Source organism: Eleutherodactylus coqui, chromosome 2 (assembly GCF_035609145.1).
Source record: "Eleutherodactylus coqui strain aEleCoq1 chromosome 2, aEleCoq1.hap1, whole genome shotgun sequence".
In the NCBI taxonomy this organism is placed as follows: Eukaryota; Metazoa; Chordata; class Amphibia; order Anura; family Eleutherodactylidae; genus Eleutherodactylus; species Eleutherodactylus coqui.
The window spans coordinates 230,388,750-230,406,855 of NC_089838.1; the positions used below are offsets into that span (position 1 = coordinate 230,388,750).

The 18,106-nt window shown below is 44.2% G+C and overlaps 1 protein-coding gene across 2 annotated transcripts in view; it reads left to right on the plus strand.

The window, feature by feature from the left end:
* The first annotated feature begins 1,413 nt into the window (after positions 1-1,413).
* Positions 1,414-18,106, plus strand: part of LOC136612326 (tropomodulin-2-like) — a 68,748-nt gene continuing 52,055 nt past the window's right edge. For both annotated transcript variants that reach the window (XM_066592596.1, XM_066592597.1), the window contains exon 1: positions 1,414-1,447. The gene's annotated coding sequence lies outside the window, so the exon portion shown is untranslated. The remainder of the gene's footprint in view (positions 1,448-18,106) is intronic.

Consider the following 18,106-nt stretch of genomic DNA (forward strand, 5'->3'; position numbering starts at 1 on the left):
CAGAGAAGCCCCACTGAAATTAGCGTCGGCGCAATACTGTGTTTTAGCGGGCATTTCAAACACCCACTACACGCTGTTAAAATCGCCTGTGAGGGTGCGGCCGAAGAGCGGGATATCGGTCGAAGTTTCTCTGACCAATAACGCACTCGTTCGTGTAAATACAGTCCTATCCTGTAAAACATCACTTCCCCTTCGCATTCAGTCCCATGTAAATACCTCGCTCCCTCTTCATACAGTCCCATGTAAATACCTCGCTCCTCTCCTTTCTCCCCCCCTTACAGTCCCATGTAAATACCTCGCTCCCTCTTCATACAGTCCCATGTAAATACCTCGCTCCCTCTTCATACAGTCCCATGTAAATACCTCGCCCCCTCTTCATACAGTCCCATGTAAATACCTAGCTCCTCTCCTTTCTCCCCCCCTTACAGTCCCATGTAAATACCTCGCTCCCTCTTCATACAGTCCCATGTAAATACCTCGCTCCCTCTTCATACAGTCCCATGTAAATACCTTGCTCCTCCCCTTTCTCCCCCCTCATACAGTCCTATTTAAATACCACGCTCCCTGCTCATCATACCGTCCTATGTAAATATCTTTCTCTCTCATCACAGTCCTATGTAAACACCTTGCTCCCTCCTCATACAGTCCTATGTAAATACCTCACTCCGAACCTCATACAGTCCTATGTAAATACCTCACTCCCTCCTCATACAGTCCTATGTAAATGTCTCGCTCCCCTCCTCATACAGTCCTATGTAAATGCCTCGCTTTCCTCCTCATACAGTCCTATGTTAATACTGCACTCCCCTCCTCATACAGTCCTATGTAAATATATCTCTCCCCTCAGTCTAATGCACATATCTCCTTCCCTTGAGCCCCTCCGCCATGCAGCCCAATATAACGCTCTTCTACCCCTGCACACTTCCCTTCAGCCCCCTGCATAGTCATCCACAAGCCTCCCTCCCTGCCTTCATCCTCCGTCCACCAGCTTGTGCACCCAGCGCCGCTACTTCCTGTTATCAGCAGAATCCTCTAATCCCCAAAGGCCACGCCCCTTCCGTGACGTCATACCCACCGGGAGCAACTCCATTCTAAACCCGAGCCGCCATTCATCCCTCAGACGGCCATATTTACTACTGGAAACCAGGAGAGCGTCCAGTTTAAACACGTGCCAGTGGCCATTCTTTGCCCGTGTAAACTTACCAATACGTTTCTTCCTTATCTCTCTCTAGGAGTAACACTAATGGGCGGTACATCCTAGTAGTTTAGGCGAGTAAAACAGTTGCTAGTTTGCCTCATTCGTACCTAAGTAAAGATGGCGGCGGAATAGTCTTTTTGTCAATCCTTTGTATCCGCTGTTAGAATGTCGCCACCTATCGGTCGGCAGATAGAAGCGGTACCCTTGCTGGACATCACTCCCTGAGAGGGATAGCGGGGAGACTGCAGGGTAAGATCAGCGATGCTGCTTTGTATACACCGTGCTGTTTATAGCTGTGGGATATGGCGGGATACTGGTAATGCATAGAGAGGTGACTGGCATTGTAGTGTGCAGTAGTGTAATAATGTATGCATGTGTAGTAATGGGGAGGCATTAGTCTATGGGAGGCAGGAGTTGTGCGGGGGTCCTGCAGCAGATAGCAGCTCTGCATTGTGGATGATGGAGCTGGGTGTGTTGTGCTCCATCACTCTGCACTGACATAGCCTGCCATGTACTCTGCTGCAGGGATAGTATAATGGCTTGTCCTGGAGACACCTGGCCTGGCCTCTGTGCAGCTCCCCGCTATGAGTCATGCAGGGGGTCGTTCTCACCTACGGATTCTCAGTCTGACGCTGTACACGTAGGTGAGGCCATGCGGCAGGGTGAGTGCGCTGCAGTACGCCCCCTGATCTCTACTTCTTGGGATTCCTCCCTACCTGCTATTTCTAGGACACATCTGGGATTCCCTCCTGGATATTCTTGCCTTACTCCATAATTATGTAACTGCTTGTAATGAAAGCGCTATACTTACAAGGCAGGAGAACCACCTGGATGTGTCATGGAAAATAATCATTAGCAATGCAAAGAAATAGATTTATTATGGCTGATAGACTAAGGGCTCATCCACATGACCGTATCCGTAAAATGCTGCAGGAGTCCGCAGGGTTGTACCGGTCTGTGTGAGCCGGCGGAGACCGCATATGGCAGCGAGTGCGGTCATACGCAGTGTAACTTTTTTTTATACGTTCCCCGCTCTGTTTCATGAATCGCTGCCCGTATGCAATGTATTGTGTATGGACAGTGAAAAGTATAGAAAAGTATTGGGCTCGCGCCGCGGGGTACATGGACAAATAGAGCATGTTGTAAGCTTTTTCTAGCGTGTACCTACACGCAGTGTTTACACGCTGATGTTTTTCATTGACTCCATTCACCGTGTATAACGCGGCTGTGTATCGCTGCTGTAATACGTGCCAAAATCACGGTTATGTGAGTCAGCCCTGAGGGAGGTTTCACATCTGTGTTGTAACCTGAGGTCGGAGGTTCCGTCGCAGATACGCTGCATGCTCCACCACAGACCTGCACCCGGGGTTCCATTTTCTTGCTCAGTTCAGGGAGCAGGAAAGTGGAATCCCCATGGCTAAACGACTCCATCTCAGGACAGAACCAAACAGCGCCAAACACACCCCATTGACTATAATACATCACCTAAGAAGCGGTGTCCGGCTCCGGACCGTCTTCTCCTTGGTCCATGGCAGTTGTCTTCAGCATCTCCTCTGGCCGGGGATTGGAAAATCCCCACCTCCAGGAAGCACTGCCTCTGATTGGCTGAGGGATGCGACTCGCCGAATCAGAGCCAGCCAATATATGGGTGTGATTGGTTCATCGAGCGCTGGCTCGAATTGGCTGAGCATCACTGCACTCAACCAATCAGAAGCAGCACTTCCTGAAGGCGGGGATTTTCCAATCAGCCAGAAGAGATGCTGAAAACTAGTGCTGTGAGAAAACAATCTGGAGCTGACAGAGCTTCTTAAGTGATGTATTCTATTTTTTTCTGCAGCTTGGGTATATTTTCGGGGTAGGGCTTATATTTCAAGCCCCCTCCCTGAAAATTTGTGCATGTAGTGCCACAAAATCACGGTATTGCCACGAGAAAACGCAGTGATATCGCACGGACCGCCGATGTGATATCATTGTGATGTGATTTTACTAGCTGTCAATCACTTAACTGTTATCAACAGGCTTGTCTGTGTGAGTCTTTCTGACTGTGTGTCTCCCCAGCAGATCACCCCTGCACCCTTCTCCTATAGATGTTTATGAGCAGCAAGAGTCATCACCCTCCTCCACTTCCCGTTATCTTACTATCTGTATTACTTGCTGGGCATCACTTAACAACAGGCAGTGGACAGAAAATTAGAAGGGAGGCCCATAGTGGGCTGCACTTTATACTGATACTTTAGCACAAATAACTTCATATTAGGTAAATTAAGTGTTCAGCACTTTTGCTAATTATCATATTGGATATCTTATAAACACAAGTAGTTTGAAAAGTTATTGACAATTTAAGCTTAAAGGGGTTGTCTCACGAAAGCAAGTGGGGTTATACACTTCTGTATGGCCATATTAATGCACTTTGTAATATACATCGTGCATTAAATATGAGCCATACAGAAGTTATTCACTTACCCACTCCGTTGCTGGCGTCCCCTTCTCCATGGCTCCGTCTAATTTCAGCGTCTAATCCCTTCTGGTTGGTCCGGGCACGAGCGGCGTTCTGGCTCCGCCCCCTTCTAAGCGTCATCGCGTAGCTCCGCCCCATCACGTGTGCCGATTCCAGCCAATCAGGAGGCTGGAATCGGCAATGGAACGCACAGAGCCCATGGTGCACCATGGGAGAAGACCTGTGGTGCACCATGGGAGAAAACCGCAGTGCATCCCAGGGAAAGGACCGGCGGCCATCTTGGGAGAAAAATTTTATAAGTTCATCTTTCATCACATTGGTGAATAGCAAGCGGTTTAAAAACCACTTTAAATTGCTATTTTATGCCGGGGGAGTGACAGGGGGAATGGGGTAATTGAAAATTTTGATGTTTTGCTGCGAGACAACCCCTTTAAATCCAAAAAATTCCACACATTTTGTCTGCATCTACACCTGCTCGTAGCAGACGTAGATTTCATTTTCTGTCCTTAGTACAGTCCAAAGCATGATACATTTATTAAGAGGCTTGCATCTTTTAATACATTTTATGCAGTTTACTTCAATTATGTTATTTTGTTCTTAAACTGGCACAGTCTTGACCAGATTGTTAGTGATCACCCCACCCCGCCAATCTTACCCATCCAGGTGCCCCTGATTCTTAAGAGAACATTTTTCTGTTGCAGGACCGTAGGGGGTGTTACTGCGCTGCCCCTCTTGCCCCGCACCATGTAGAAGACATAAATAAATTATGTGTTCGATATTTAGATGGAACAGCTGGTCCTGAAGACCAACAGGGGGCGCTACTTAGACTTTTAACATGGCCACTCATGTGGTCTTCAATAATGCAGATATCCTATGTGATCAATCCAGAACGTTCTCAGCAAATCAATAACGCTAAGGAACACATATGTTCCGGAACAGTAATGGACGGTCATATCTTATGCATATCGGTCTGTGCTCTCAGCTGTTATTATGATGACTAATATAATAAAAGCTATACAACACAGGGAAAGATGGCTGCTGGGCGAGATATATGTGTATCTCTATGGCTTACGATGTTGACGCTATTTTACCAGTTCAGTTGGCCTGATAAGTATATTGTATGCGGAATCCGGTGGAACAGTGTTGTTTGATCTGTGTCTTTCTATTGGCCACCAGGGTGTTCTGCGAGATGTAGTTGCGCAATAGTTGGAGACCACTACTGTAGGACAGCACTGTGCGCATAGACGCCTCACTAATCAGCAGTTACTGTTATATTTCAGTTGTGCTTGACAATTATCTTAAAGGGATTCCATCATCACGTTCATGCTGCCTGAACCAATAGGCAGCAAGGACTCAAGATAGCAATGCCTGTTGTCTCCGTGGGCCATGCCTACCTCTCCCACCTGCGGCATGAAGACTGACAGCTCTCTCCCTATACACAAGCAGGGAGAGGGGCTGTCAGCATGCAGCCATCAGAGAACGGCATGGCTCGCCCCCATGACTGCTAGCTTAGTTCTGAATCAAACATTGAAGTGTACTTATTCTGAAATGCTGCAGCCAAACGCACAACAGTTATACCTTTCCCCAAGTTCATGCTGCCCATGGTTTAAATGGCATGAACCAGATCACAAAATCCCTTTAAATTACAGTAATACACATTTAGTAAAAAAAAAAAAATAAATCCAGCACCCAGTTACATCTCAGGCAGATATACAAATGATGAGAGTTGTGGTGTGATTAGATGAACAGTTTTGCCACCTGAGACCCTAAAAGTGGTTCCACTCTTGGCCTACAAGAAGTCCTCACAACATTGTCACACTTTCATGGCTGCCCGGTCACCAGATATATCACCAATAGAATATGTACGGGATATCTGTGACGCCAACTTCCACAGCCTATGGGTTTGCACGATCTAGAGATACAGTTACAACAAAAGTGGACCAATGTGCCCCAAGATGCCATGTTCGCCCGTATCACATCTTGTATCCATGCTAGAGGTGGTACAACAGGGTACTAGAGCCACCATGTTCGCCCGTATCATATCTTGTATCCAAGCTAGAGGTAGCCCAACAGGGTACTAGAGCCTCCATGCCCACCTGTATCACATCTTGTATCCAAGCTAGAGGTGGTACAACAGGGTACTAGAGCCATCATGCCTGTCTGTATCACATCTTACATCCAAGCTAGAGGCGGTACAACAGGGTACTAGAGCAACCATGTCCGCTCATATAACATCTTACATCCAAGCTAGAGCCTCCATGCCCACCTGTATCACATCTTATAGCCAAGCTACAGACAGTACAACAGGGTAGTAGAGCCTCCCTTCAAGGGCTCAGTTGTCCACAATAAATTATCCTTAGGGTGCCTGTCCACGGGCGTGATTTTGCCGGCTGAAGCTTTCCATAGCATTGCTATGGAAAGCCCCGGCCCCGTGTCAATGAGCGGAGAATCATTGCGATTGTCCGCTCGCGGCCGGCAAACGCAGCAGCTGCAAATTGCCCCGATTCTCCGTGGTCAGTCTATCTATCACATTAGGCTGACCGGCGGAGATTCGTCTGTGACTCCTGCTCCCAGGCGCTGGATCTCCGCCACGGGATACCGCAACGCCCGTGGACAGGGGGCCTTATGCTTTAACCCCTTGAGTGGAACGCCCGGAAATTTTCCGGGACGAGCTCCACTGCTCATAGCCACATAGCCCGGAAGATTTCCGGGCTATGTATCACTATGGGAGCTGCAGAGCACAATGCCACAAGCTGTGACAGTGTGCTCTGCCTGCACAGTCCCACAGAGAACAAAGCAAGGGCTTTGAAAAACCAGCAGAAGATATTGCCGATATGTTGGCAATCTCCTGCACTGGTTTGTTTACAGGTTGCCATAGAGACCATCGGCTTGTCAGAAGCAAGCCGATGGTCTCTGTGGCAGGGAGAGCTGGTTGTTAGCTGTCAGAGGACAGATAGGTACCAGCTCTTGCAGCAGAGATCAGAGAAAATCTCCGATCTCTGCTGTGTTAACCCCTTACATGCTGCAGTCTATGTGACTGCAGCATGTAAAAGGGCTGTCACTGCAGCATGTAAAGGGCTGTCACCATCGGACCCCTGGAATGTGATCAGGGGTCCTGATGGGTCCCTGTGGAAGTCCCCTAAAGGGACAAAAAAATAAAATTAAAAAAAAAAAAAAGTTAAAAAATTATAAAAAATAAAAAAATATATAAAATAAAAACACTTGTCTCCCTTTACTTTGTAAAAAGAAATCAAAAATACAATCACACATGTGGTATCCATGCGTCATAATGACCCAGAGAAGGAAGTTAATGCATTATTTAACCCCTTAATGACATGGCCCCTTTTTTTCTTTTTTTCCTCCCCCCTGTTTAAAAAATCACAACTTGTCCCGCAAAAAACAAGCCCTCATATGGCCATGTCAATGGAAAAATGAAAAAGTTATGGCTCTTGAGACGCAACTGCAAAATTAGTTGAAATTCAATGATTAGACCATTTTAAAAAACCTGCCCTGGGGGGTCTGACAGGGTGGTAGGAAACCCGCCACTCAAGGGGTTAATATTGTAATCACTACCTTAAATAAATGTTACAATCACACATAGAAAGTGTCATTCAATTGCAACCACTCCTGGGGAGGGATTGCCTTTTAACAGTGAGTGTACATAAATCCTGTTTTGCTGTTTTCCCACCAGAAAACTGAAACAAAACTGAAAAGAGCATGATAAAGAAACGTGACAAAAATGCTCTTAGGTTTTGTTTCATAACTATATAGGTAACTTTCATCAGTGCAGTTCACTTTCAAGTTTTACTTTAAAGGTGAGAACCTTCCAAAATTATTTATCGCCACAGGATAGGAGATAAATATTAGATCGCTGGATATCGAATTCCACGGACCCCTGGTGATCACAAGAACATCACACCCCAAGTCCCCCTAATGACTGGAACGGTGGTGAACATGGATGATCACCACTCCATTCACTACCTGCGGAGATATCCAAGCACTCTCTGTCAGTCCCATAGAAGTGACCGGAGCAGTGGTCATACATGCTTACTGCTGATTTTAAAGTAACCCTCTGGTTTTTGGACAAATGTCTGTCTTGGGACTGTAGGGGACAGTTATATTACCAATTCACTGGTTCAGGGTTCTGTTTTCAGCTGTCCAAATGGCAGCTACATTTTCTAGCTACTAATGCAAACTGTGCACTGCTCTCTGATTGGCCAGCGCTGATCATATGAGCACTGTCGGCCAATGAAAGAGTAGATATAGTTTATTGATAGTTTTACATGACCAATACATTGTGGGGATTTGGTAGTCTGAAGATTGAGTTGGGCATCTCGACCGCCTGAAAATGGGATCTAGAACCAGCAGATCTGAGGAGTATTGGTACAGAAGATCAAAAGCAGGTGCTTTAACTACCTCCTATGGCCCTGGGAAAAGATGTTGTCTCTAAACTGGAGGGTCGCTTTAAGTCATGTATGACTTCAAAATCTTTGTCTTAATATATAATCACACAGCATCTAGTGCCCTCTGCAGCCTTCCCTCTTGTCTTCCAACTGTCCCCCTCTTATACCCACAACACTGTATCTAATTGGCATCTAATTCCAAATTTGCACTTGAATATAAGCTGTCTAGTGAATTCATATGTAAATTTCCTTTCAGCAGACGCCCCTTCCACAGCACTGCTTACAGAAATGGGGGGCTACTGTGCCTATGGATAAATGTGTAGTACAGAGACAGTGTGGAACATAATCATCATGAGATGTGAGCCTAGAAACAAGATCCGCTGACTCCAATTAAAGAGCTTGCTAATGGGAACGAATTAAAACACAGCTGCTTAAATCAATTTGGCATTAAAAAATCTTTACTAGTGGAATATGTTTTTCAACCTACTGCATTCAACATGTGACGGCTGGGTGATGGTGCATTACCCGTGTTGATGGCGCTCCATGCTAGCAATCTCACCGGGGAGAATGGGTGCTGCTGACCCCCAGTACTCGGAAGAGAAATAACACGCTAAGTTATATTTGCAGAAGGCCCAGAGGGGCCGGGAGTAGAAATGTATTCTTCCTGATATTCTATTAGTAAGTTCAGATTGAGAATTTTCATAAGTAGAATGATAGAGGAGAGTTTATAAGATAATTAAAGTTGTGTCATTTCATCCCGTCTTACATGAATGTGATTATTAGGGCGGTGTTTGAGAAGTAATGATGCCTCATTTTTGTAATGGGAAAGAGCATTTGACAAGGAGATCATTGTTGTGATCCTAATTTCCTTGTAGACATCAAAAGATTCCAGTTCGGTCGGAGAAGCGCCTTGTACATGAGTAGCATCTCTAACAAGGCGGTTGTTAAGGAGCGCGACTCAGAATGGGTCAAGAAATCAGCCGCCCACTGCTGGGAACAATTATGTGACAGATGTAAGATGGGAACGCTGGTACATATACCTGATTGTACCACTGGGGGTTCAGAAAAACACTATGGACTTCAAGTAGCAGAATTGTCTAAGGCTGAAAAATGCCCAAAGCTATCAATTAGAAGCCATGTTTTCAATTTTTTTTTTCAGAGAAGTTTAACCCCATGAGGACACAACCAATTTTGATTTTATCATGCCCTCCTTCCAAGAGCCATAATGTTCTCATTTTTTCTAATGTCATAGCAATATGTTAGCTTGTTTTATAGGGGAAGAGATGTATTTTATAATAACATTTAATCTACCATAGAATGTAATGAAAAAAAATATTTTTGGAAGTCAAAATACACACTGTTGGTGGGGGGTATTGACTCAAAATCAGAATATACCGCTCTTCCTGTCACCTCTGCAGTCTTCATGCTATCGCTGCCTCCTTCACTGAGCACTTGGCGGTCTCTAGTGAGCGCAGTACCTCTGGTCAGGTGATGCAGAAGTGGCCAGCGGTGCTGCATTCACTAGAGGATACCGCGTGCCCGCAATATCGGAGGTAAAATCATACGTTGTGATAAGTACGCCCCTAGCTACACACCCCTTTTTGGTAGGGGTACCTGACGGTAAAAAAACATTCACAGCCACGCCCCTAGCCACACACTCCCTTTTTGGTAGAGGTGCCCCATGGTAAAAAAGTTTTTCCTAGGGGTGCCCCAAGGCTGAAAAGGTTGGGAGATACTGCTGTAGATGTTCACAACCCTCTCTTAATGTGTGTGTGATTTTAAAGGTGTGCACTATGCAACAGACATCTGACTGGCTTTGGCCGCAGAACACAGCCCTAATAGGATAAGCCCCCCCCCCCCCCACCCATCATGGAGGAAGAACAAAAAATGTACATTTACAGAAAGCCGGGATTCAAAAGTCCCAAAAATAAACAGGTTAGATACATTTGCTATTGCTGTAACAATACAGAAGCGAAGAATTAAGTTACAATGTCATTTCTGCTACACGTCAAATGTCGTAAAAATGGCAAATGGCAATTCCAATTGATCTCCTTTTTATCACTTCCCTTTATCTTTCTCTTCTCGCGAAAATTGAGAGCCTGCCCTCTTCTATGTCCACCCAGCAATCAGGAAACACGGCATATTTAAAGATACAGTTACTTAAATTAACAAAGTAACACTAATAAGTAATATGCATATAATATCCAGTCTGGGGCTAACAAAACTATTACACAACCAAAAACCTATTTCAGACTTACTACTAATACTTTTCAAGCGCAAAGTTATGGTAGCTGAATCTGTTGCTTATGTACCGCACAAGAAGTAAGACCATTTCCCCGAAAAAAAGACAGGGTCTCATATTAATTTTTGCTCCAAAAGAGTTTACATTTTTCTATGTATAGTTGCCTGGACACTATTTAAATTGATATTTTTTATTAATTGTAACTAGGGCTTTTTTTTAAAGTAGGCCTTATATTTCGAGCATCCTGAAAAATCATGCTAGGGCTTAAGTGGGGGGAAAACAGAGGATTAATAAGATATTGAGATAATGTTTATTGACACCATTTCAAAACCATGTAAGTCTAAACTATCTATTAAAGGGGTTCTGTCGTTAGAAAACAAAAATTCTATATTTGCCTATTCCTCCCCCATCAGTCTTCTTATCGCATCTTTTCCGCACCAATCCTCTCCTGTCTCCTGCAGTCCCCCCGGGTCACCTCACCTCCAGCCGGACGATTCTTTGTCTTCCGGTGACGAAGCATCCATTTTCTGCAGTCTCCTTCCTGCAGGGTAATGTATGCTACTTTACTAGTGACATAGCTTTCACAACCTAGCAGGGAGTGCCGAGCTATTGCTGAGACTGCATATGCGCGCTCTTTGCAATAGTATATGAAGTCTCGCGATGAGACAGCGTGCATGCGCAGTCTCGGCAATAGATCGGCATTCCTTTCTAGGCAGTGAATGCTACATCACCAGTGACGTAACCTATACTGACCTGCAGGAAGACGAATGCAGAGAAAGGACGCCTAATAACAAGAAGTAGAGGATCTGGCCAGCTGGAGGTGAGGCGACTCGGGGGACTGGAGAAGATCAGCGAGGAGATGATGCGCTAAGAAGACTGCCTGTGATGGTAAGTAGTGATATATATATTTTTTTTAATGACAAAACCTCTTTAAATTAGTCAACATTATACCTTTTATTTCATATTTAGCAGCTTCTATGCCTCTTTGCGAAGTATACAAATACTTTTACATTATATGTGTTCCGCTGTGTGTAAGCCTTTCCAAAATACGGCTTAGTTTCCTGGCAGAACTTCGTGGTGACATCAAGTGCTCCTATAAAGTAGATATGAAGGATATATTAGTAGATGGAATATAGTCCAAAGCCAACTCCTTGTCAGAGAGCTGAGAGTTTCACACCAAGCCCCTGTTTCTGTTGCATTACTTTATTTTTATTGAGTTTCTAGACAATAGAGATACATTTCTATCTATCCACCTGTATGCAGGTCATTCTGAGATCACAGCATGCAGTCATCTGTAAATCCATATTTGTCTCTATGCAGGTAGATTAGTTAAGGGAGTCAGAGAGATTGTCATAAACCTGATAATCCATGCCTACAGATAGAAACAGTGTAACCTACATGGAGACACTTTCTTAATCATATATTAGGTGCTAGCCTCCCTCTCCTATGTAAAATGCATAGTGTGACCCTATAGCTAAATTTGATGCCTTCACTAGACAGGTTAAAGGGAGTTTCCAATACCTAAAAAAAAAGGTTAAAAAGGCTTAAAATCAATAACAATTGAATACTCACTTATCCCAGCCATTCCCCGTCCAGCGCTGCAACCCTGAAGCTTGCCGCATGGAACCTAGAAGAAGCAGCGGGCGGTCACGTGCCGTTCATTGCGCATGCGACCGCTGTGGCACTCACAAGCTTCAGCAGCTATAGACTCTCATTGCAGAAGCCTGTGACTGGCTGAGCCGTCATGTGCACAATGAACAGCATGTGACCACCCGCTGCTTCATCCAGGTCCCATGTGGCGGGCGGTCACATGCTGTTCTTCTTCTTTAAAGTCCCAGAAAACCCCTTTAAGGGATAATAAGCATGTTCCTTGTTGACCTCAGAATAGTTTTATAATTGCACTTACTATTGCATCTCTGACCTAATATTCAATAAGTGGAGCAATCCTGAAACTGTAAGCCAAACCAGTACCTTCAGGAAAGCACATTATCAAGTTACAGTTCCGCGGTTGGGCCGGGACACTCGTTCGTATTACAGATGCATTAGGATTTAGTAATCTGCATGACTATTCAAGGATTTGTACTTGTTCACAAAATGCAAAACCTCGTACCTATTAAGTCAAGAGCACGGAGGATTTTTTTGCCTTATTGGCAATTTATACTTTCTTGGGCATTAACCCCTTACTTGGTAGTAATGGGGTTTCCTCACGCTGCCGCCTAAACCCCGAACCGTGGACTAGGAGTGACTTAATCTATATTCTGCCGGTCAGGATCGCAGGTACTGAGCGGTTTTATCCTTTTTCCAGAGGGATTCCCGCTCGGTGCCAGGTGAGTCCTAATCCTTTTTCTTCCATTTGGATACTATATATTTGCTACTCTCTGGCGCTCCCCTATACATATTTTGTTTTATTCCTGTAAATGAGGCCAGGCTGAAGTACCAAACTCAGTCCGTAGACAAAAGTAGCGCTGTTTCTGGTAAAAAGGTAGATCCAGCATTTCAATCTTGGGCTATCCCTTCAATAGTTCCGTGAAGATGGCTTACTTAATTTTGTTTTTGAGGGCCAAAAAAAGAAGGGGACAGGTTTTTTTTTTTTAGGAACCCCTTTTTTTCTTTGCAACCAGGGCAGATTGAAAATAAAACAGAATAGTAGACTTCATGACACGTCTCCTTCAAAATAAATAATACAACCGCGGGTCTCACAAAACATTCATTTAATTCTTATTCTTGAATGATTTGATCGTGAGTGGAAAAGTCCTTGATGTATGATAGTTAATTCATATCCTAGCATGTGATGCTCAAGGATTGTTTTCAGTCCTGCTAACAGTAACATGATTGTTTTGCTAGGGTCAAAAAGTACAAAGCTGTTGTTGAAGAAGACACTGACATTACACAGACCCCAAACAAACAGTCCCATGTGCTACATATGTGCTGTTCATTTTCTCTTCCAGATCAGGGTAACCAGCGGTCATATATTCACAGATTAGAATGCAGCAGCTATTTCATCACACAGAAGTAAAAGACAAGTCCAACGAACTTCTTAATACGTTCTTGGAACTAATCATGCACTATTCAAAGTAGAGCAGCTAGCAAGTGTCCATGAAGCTGGGTTCACACAGTGTGGTAGTAGCCAATTACCATGCAGACAAAATGCATGCAAAGTCCTGCGAATCACTGCTGTTTTCATATTTTTTTTTAACATGTTTCACCTGTAAAAACTCATCCTGTTCTGGTATTGTGTTAAGTGCAAATTAATCACACCATACCCTATATATGTATGTATGTGTGTGTGTGTGTGTGTGTGTGTATATATATACCTCTTCGGATCTATTTCATTATGCCTGAGGAAGAACCCCGAGTAGGTTGGAAAGCTTGCTGTAACATCATGTATTTTTGTTAGCTATTTAAAGGTATATCTACAAGATTACTTGGTTTCTCTTGCTGGCAACAATCACATTTCACCTGTAAAAAAAAACGTGAAAGTCAATAACCACATTGCAAAACCATGGCAGTTTGCTACAATTGGCAGTGTGGCACACTATGGCAATATGTGAAAACAGTCTTAAAGTTTGTAAAGGTATATTCCCATCTGATACGCCACAGGATATACCATAAAAATTTGCTAGCTATGGGTCTCACCCATCTCTGGTTCTTGCCCCCAGTGTGGCTGAATACGATAGCAGGAGGTGGTTAGGACTTATGGAAACACCCGAGTGCGCTTCACTGCACTATTTCCCCAACTGCCACGGAAGTTGTGCAAACAGCATATCATGGCAAGATTAATGACCCGTTACCTTTTATTAACAAAGATAGTGCATGATAATCTCAGGCCGACTTCACACAACCAGATTCCTATTGCGGAATCAGCGTTCGTACAGAGGATCCACAGCAAATCACACGCGTTGAAAGACATGGATACTCATATTCCACTAGCAGTGGAAAAATCGCAGCATGCTCTATTTTGCTGCAGACTCAGTTCGGGGGTGGTCTCCATTGAAGTTAACAGGGGCCGTCCAAACCGCAGCACATTCGCAATTAACATTGTGTATGGGCGGCAGGTAACCGCGTCATTGCTAAAAACAGACATTCAAAAAGAGAAAACTGCACTACGCATGGCTGATAGCGAGCCGCTGTAGTCATCTGTATTACAGGATAATCAGGTACGCCGGATCGCATGCGGAATTCAACCCGGTCATGTGAAGCCGGCCTCATGGTAAAAGGGGATTTTGTTCTGCAGCAAATTGTTACAAATGACACTAAATTATTGGGGGATATTAGTGACTCTTCCGATATGACGCTATAAAAATTGATGGTGTCACATATGAACGGTCATACCACGAAGGTTGCCAACCTGTAAATTGAGCACTGTGACCTGAGCTGTCAGAAAGTCGTGACTGCCATCATTTTTGTAGATCTGGAAAACCTCTTGGTAATTTATTTGAAGGTTCCTAGACTGTATTTACTGTGCAATTCCCAGGTGTGACAGATGAGTCTAGATCAGGTGTGCACAAGCTGCTGCCCAAGAGCCACATTCAGCCTTCGATGCCATTCAGTGCAGTCGCCAGCCATCTGGAAACAGCTTGTATGGGGCTACATGTAGTTGCCATGTCACATGGCTCAGGAGCAGTGATGGGCAAGTACTAATGGTGCACTGTGTAGCTAAGTCCCCCATAAATCAGCAGAATGGGGTACTATATATAAGTTAGGGCTCATGCCCACAGATGTATATGTAAAACGCTGCGGGTCTCCCATTTTCTGTCCGTAGGCTTTGCTGGCAGAGACCACGGATGGCACTGCACATGCCCGCGTATCGCACAGACATGTGCAGTTTGTCTTTTTTTTCCTTCTTTATTCCCCGCTCTGTTTCAGAGTGGGGATGCAGATAAAACGCAATGTATTGTGTATGGACAGCGTTTTATACGTAGCCTATACAAATGTATAGGGCTCACGCTGCGTGGTATGCCGATAAATATAGCATGCTTCGATTTATTTCTCTTGCCTATCGATACGCAGTGTCTACACGCACATGGATCAATGAAAGTCCAACGCATGCATGATATCCAGTGAAAACATGGTCATGAGCCCTTAGGGGTGGCTGTCTATGCATGCAACTCTCACCATTGTATGAGTTATGACCACAAGACTCATAGTCTTCAATAGAGAAAGACACATATTTGGTCTGAACTTCTCTGTAATGCTGATTGGAGGATAAATGCCTCATATAGTAATACCCCTTTAAGTTTTATTGCGGCCCCTGGGAGTGGTTCAAGATGACAATGTGGCCCGCTGACCAGAAGATATTCTGCACCTCTGGTCTAGACTTTCAAACAAGCACCTGCTGTGCCACTTCTGGTGTTTCAAGGGCATGTCTGTAGAAAACATCATAAAACATTGTGGCAGTGGCAATGAAAGGAGGAGATCTTAGCTGCCTTGTCAAAGGGAACGTTCTCCATGGATACACCGCATGAGGAAGGCTTTAAACAATCGTACACTATTCTTAAAACGGGGTGCAGTTTGGAAAGTCTCACTGTGAACTTTCAGTTCTTTACATTAACTCCTACTGCAGTTAATATAGGCTAATAGAATAGTAGATTTCTGCCTAATTTATAGTTATATATTTATTCTTAATCCCAGTAAAGTCCTAACTGGATTAATAATGGATATACAAGTAGAGTATGTGAGCTATCGGAATGTGACAAAGAAGCCGTGTCTTATCCTTTATATATGGTTGTGTGAATGAAATCTACATGGCTGATATTGTATATGAATGGTTAACTTAGCAGTTAGTTTAAAGGGGTTGTCTAGTTGTAAGCTATTAATTTCTAGCCATAGGGAAGGCTATCATTTGTAGATCAGTGGGGGTCTGCGACCTGGGACCTTTGCTGATCAGCTGTTTGCCAGGCTGTTGCATTCATCCATTGAAATAATTTCTGGAGGAAGCTCACAGTTCCGTTCCCACTGCAGTGGCCAGACTAGGTATTGCCCATTTACTGCAATGATCACTGTCTGCAATACAAAGCATGGCCAGTGCAGTTAGAACAGCTCTGTGCACAACAGAGAACTACTGATCTGCGGATGTGTCGCCCCCCCTACCCCGCTGATCTACTGCTGACAGCCTATCCTGCGAATACGCCATCAACAGCTTCCACCTGGATACCCCCTTTAACTACATTGTGTAATCGGAGTTCATAAGAATCACAAAAACCTGCAACACATCAGCCATCAACATTTTTCAGTTGTGCAATGTTTGTGCAATCCAAAAGTTGTTTCCCTTCCTGCACATTCATTAAAAGCCAATGAGAATTGGCAGTCGTGCGACACTTACATTGAGCCCTTTGCAGACGCTGTTGTTTGACATAGCGTGATATTTCTAGTTATCACTGTGCAGAAAAAAAAGTTGCTGAAACCAATCCTCTTACATCGGGCATTGTACTGTTGAAGTAGCCACTTAGCATGAACATTGGCATTTCCTACATGTTATAGGTGAAAGGTTCCATTTTTGAACAGTCCATTGGTTACATTGGGGCAAATTGCAAAGGGTGTGAATCATGTCCGGGCATTGTTTTCAGTGCACGCCACATCTGAGTGTGGCTATTGCTGCATTCCGGTATTAATACATCGCCCCCATTATTTAGATATTTGGAACTATAAAATATTTACATGTTTATTAAAGCTCTTCCCTCTTTTTTTACAACTGCTATTGTTTCACGTCTCTTATAGATTTACTAGCAAAGAGCAGCAAATGTTTATGAATTATTTATATTTAGGGCTTCTAATAGGCTTAATGGTCTTAATCATCAGCGTATCCTTTAGTTAATCTCCTGTTCTTTTAAGCACAGGGAGCTAAATATAGTTTGTGATGCCCTAGAATTTATGACTTTCTCTGTCTTGCTCTAAAAATAACTATTACTTTTCATCTGATTTTTGGACAATCTGTTTCCAAAATCAGACATAGTGTCTACATCGCAGCCAAGTGTGGTTTCCATAGCTACATTTCCTAACTGAATTTAGTGTCCCCATCGCTACTACATCATAAAAACCCATTCACCCATGCTACATGAACAAGAACACATACCCATGTGAGGAACCAGCTAACTTTTCTTGCATGTCACGTTCTCTCTTGGTGCTGATCAGAGATCAATGTTGGAAAAAGTATTTGTTAATGTCCCGCCATTACTGTTGGGTAGACTACTGGTTGTGCAGTGAACCAGTCTGCTCTGCCATGAGTCTGGGAGGTCTTCCTACTTTTGGGAGTCTTTTCAGTAGTCTAACAACACTGGAGGTTTATCTACATGGCACTAAATGGCATATATAGTATACAAGAAGTTGCCAATAACATGCTGGGTAGACCTACAGGTTTCACTCATAGTAAACACCAAGTTCTGTTGGAGTAGATCATTTACAATATACTGATAACCAGTCATCCTCATAAATGAGGTTGGGTTGAGATAGATATGTAAAGACTGATTGTTGCAAGTTAATCAGTATATTGCCAGTTACATATATAGTACACAGAGCAATATATAATCTCATGTAACTTACAACTAGAGATGAGCAAGCATACTCGCTAAGGCAAACTACTCGAGCGAGTAGTGCCTTATGCGAGTACCTGCCCGCTCGTCTCTAAAGATTCGGTTGCCGGCGCGGGTGAGCGGTGAGTTGCGGGAGTGAGCAGGGAAGGGGGGGAGAGAATGAGAGAGAGATCCCCCCCCCCCCGTTCCTCCCTGCTCTCCCCCGCCGCTCCCCGCCCCCTGCCGGCAGCCGAATCTTTAGAGACGAGCGGGCAGGTACTCGCATAAGGCATTACT